Source organism: Myotis davidii, unplaced genomic scaffold (genome assembly GCF_000327345.1).
Source record: "Myotis davidii unplaced genomic scaffold, ASM32734v1 scaffold142, whole genome shotgun sequence".
Classification (NCBI taxonomy): domain Eukaryota; kingdom Metazoa; phylum Chordata; class Mammalia; order Chiroptera; family Vespertilionidae; genus Myotis; species Myotis davidii.
In genome coordinates, this window is record NW_006294400.1 from 1,476,470 (window position 1) to 1,480,383 (window position 3,914).

Below are 3,914 nucleotides of genomic sequence, written 5' to 3' on the forward strand. Positions count from 1 at the left end.
AGGTCACAGGTGGGTCAGTGCTGGGCCCGCTGAGGACAGACCTGGTCTGTTCGCTCAAGGGCAAGAGGGAGGGAATCACTTCTGTGTCCACAGGGCATCAGGCGGCTCTGCCTGCAGACCCAGTTTACAGATGAGGACATTGAGGCTTGGGACAAGCAACAGGTCCAGATTTCTTTTTCTTCATTTTAATATGTTTTTATTGATTTCAGGGAGGAAGGGAGAGGAGGAAGGGATAGGCAGAGAGAGAAAGAAACATCAATGATCAGAGAGGATCATTGGTCGGCTGTCTCCTGCACGCCCCCTACTGGGGATCGAGCCCACAACCCTGGCGTGTGCCCTTGACCGGAACCAAACCGGGGACCCTTCAGTCCGTAGTCCGATGCTCTGTCCGCTGAGCCAAACCGGCCAGGGCGACAGGTCCAGATTTCAACCCCAGACTGTCTGCTCCCAAGCCCGGCGTCTTTTCTCTGCATCTTTTTGTTTTTTTTCTTTTTTCTCTGCATCTTTGGGGGCCTAGTGTGGGGAGAGCTGATTGCCCTGGCTCTGGGCCCTCCCCTCCCAGCTCCAGCCCGGCTCTGGGCCCTCCCCTCCCAGCTCCAGCCGGCGCTGGGCATCAGTCCTGGAGGCTGAGGAGGACCCTCATCCAGGCCTGAGCTGACGTCAGTGCCTGGGATAGGATTGGGGGGAAGAGACAGATATAAGAGCCCGCATGGATTCAGTGCTTACTGAATGCCAGATGCTACTCTGTTATGAGTTCTATCAGACCTTGTCAAGTTCACAAACGCCCGATGATGCAGGCGCTCCTGTCTCCCCCGTTTTACAGCCGAGGAGACTGGGGCACAGGCCAGTGAAAGTATTTGCTCGAGTAACACAGCCCAGATATGAGCCGCTGGGGCCTGAGCCCTGGGCCTAACCACCGTACACGCTGCCTCAGGGAAGGGGGCAAGGATCTCTCTGTTGCCAGGTCTTCTCACCCTGGGCACTCGGTCCCTTTCCTGCACCTACAGTGGCCCTCCCACCAAGAACACAACTGCGTCAGTTCTGATGAGGAGATTTTCACAGCAGGGTTTTGAAGGATGAGTAGAAGTTGACTAAGTGGTCAAATAAAAGGAGACCATTGATTTGGGAAAGGGCATGATGACAAAGGCAAAGAACAAAGTCTGTTTGAAGGCAAAGCTCACATCTACCCACTGACTGGGCATAAATAATTGTGACCCCCATTGCCAGTTCCTGCTTAGCACTGTGCACGTATCCTCTTCACCAACATTCTCACCAACCCGTGAGAACGGTATTATGATGATCATCCCCATTTTATAGACAATAACACTAAGCCATGGAAAGGAAGCTGGAAGGTGGCGGAATCAGGATTTAAACCTTTGATATCTATCATATCCCTGCACTTTAATATATATATTGATTTCAGAGAGGAAGGGAGAGGGAGAGAGAAAAAAACATCAAAGATGAGAGAGAATCATTGACCGGCTGCCTCCTACATGCCCCACACTGGGGATCGAGCCCGCAACCCAGGCATGTGCCCTGACTGGGAATGGAACCGTGACCTCCTGGTTCATAGGTCAACACTCAACCACTGAGCACACCAGCCAGGCCAGATCCCTGTACTTTTTAACTCCACTTTAGGTTGTGGAATGCGGTCCTGCCTCATTGGGGAGTTATGAGAAAGATTGGAGAAAGGTGTGTGGAGGCCTTGTGAGTGGCCAGGCCGGGGGAGTGGTTGAACTAGGAGCTGGGGAATCTGTGAGGGTACCATTGGGCTCTGAAAGGAACAAAGGGTGGCTGGGTGACTGAAGAAGAAAAAGGCAGAAAAGACCTGTCATCAAGGGCCTGCCCTGGTTACTCAATAGCCACAGACCACTTCCTGGGTTACAGGCTCTTTACATGGGTCCCTCACCTTGCGGACCCACAGCCTGCGAAGCGGGTGCTGGGTGCTGGAGCCGGGCTGTCCGGGTTCAAATACAGGCCCTGCCACTGAGTAGCTGCGTAAGCTGGGGCTCAATCTTGCACCTCCCTGAACGTCAGTTCCCTCGTGTGTCCAATGGCTATAATCACAGTACCCACCGCGTAGGCTGCTGCGAGGATCGAACGAATGAGCTCGTGGGAAGCCACGGGCAGTGCGTGGCCCGTGCGCATGATGGAAGCTGTTTTGCAAATGGGGGAACCGAGGCTCAGCGAAGTCAGGCTGTTGCTCGAGGTGACCGGCTTGTTAAGAGGCAGAACTGGGATTTGACCCGGGACGTCTGACCATTGTCATCGGTGGCCTCCCGAGGTTCTAGGCGTGGCATCTGGAAAGCCCGTGGGTCAGGGAGCACAAGTGCCCATGGCTGCCGGTCAGGGAGGAGGAGGAAGGGGACAGAGGTGGGAAGGTAGCGCCCCCGTTTCTCACTAGGCGGGCGGTCACCCAGGCCCCCAGTGGCGCCTCCTCCAGCGCAGGTCCCGGGAGGCCCAGGAGTTTCCCTTGGTGCCAGGGGATTGTTTTCAGCTCTGTCTGGGCCCGCCTCCGGCTCCAGGACACAGGCCTGGGCGTCACACTCCCTCCTGTCTCCCCATTCTCGTCTGCGGGGTGGGGGCGGCCAGGATTCGAATAGGCCCCAAAATAAATGGGCCTCTTATCTGATCTCCCAGCCTGGACTGTTATCTGATCATTACATAATGGCCGTGCGCTGACGGCATGGAGGAGGTGGAGCAGGCGGCCCCGCAATCGCAATCGGGCAATCGGCAATCTGGGAGGAACTGGGGTTCCTGGAAGTCTGGGGAGGGGGCAGGGAAAGTCCGAAGGGAAGGAGGAAGGCGCTGTGCTAATCTGCGGACCAGACCCTGGGTCAAGTGGGGAGAGGTGGGTCCGAGGCCCAGCCTGGTCAGCCATGTGCCGTGCGGCTCCGGCACTGTTAGCGCCCCGGGCCTCAGTCTCCCCATCTGTACAGAGTAACAGCCAAGAAGTGTGTTCAGTGATTGGGAAGGGAGAGGGTGGGAGCTCTGGGAGGCTTGGTGGGTCACAGGGGGTGGTGCCAGGGTTGAGGCTCCTGGGATGAGGGAGTTGGCTGGCCTGACTCCCCCATCAGACCCTCCCGGAGTCCCTCACCTGCAGGCGCCCCCACCCCACCACCAGGGAGTCCATTCTCCAGGGTGAAGTCAATCAAGTAAATGTGATAGAGGAGCCAGCAGATGCTCTTTCTCCTGGAGTCCTCCCGGCCTCTCGGGTCGTGTTTTCTCTTCTTACTGTCCTTTCGCAGACAAGGAAACGGGAGCCCTAAGTGGTGAACTCATTCACCACGGCCCCGCGGCTATGGGGCCGGAGATTCACACCCAGGGGCCTTGCTTTTAACCAAAATGCCGCCTTCCGCAGGCTCCCTGGCGTCCCTGGCACAGGACAGGCCCTGGCAAGGCCCCCATGGTGGCCAGATATCCTCGTGTGGTCGTCCCTTCCCAAGCCGCTGCGGGCAGGTGGCTGCGCGGCCGGGGGCCACCCATGTCCTCCTCTGACCCCTGGTGGTCCTGAGCCCCCGCGGCGGGCGGAAAGGTGGGGGCGAGGCGGGCCCGCCCAGCGGCTGATGCAGAAGAAGCCTCCCCACTCCCTGCTCGGAGCTGGCGTCGGCTGGACGGCTGGACGTGCGACCAGTCCCTCCTCGCCCAACTTTGATCTCCAAGAAAACAGGAAGTGAGCGCGACAAGATGGAGACACAAACTTCCAAACAGTCTCCCCTCCTCTGTCCTCCTTCCCTCCCCCGGAGCCCCCCTTCCCCGGCACATTCCTCAGGACGAGGTGTAGGGGCCTCATTTCCTCTTCCTCCTCTGCCGGGTCGGGGTGAAATTCCATTCCTGTCCCTCAGGACCCGCGCTTCCGGGCTGCCCCGTGGCAGGCCCTGCGCCTCCCCTACCCACAGCCGCCTCCCCTACCC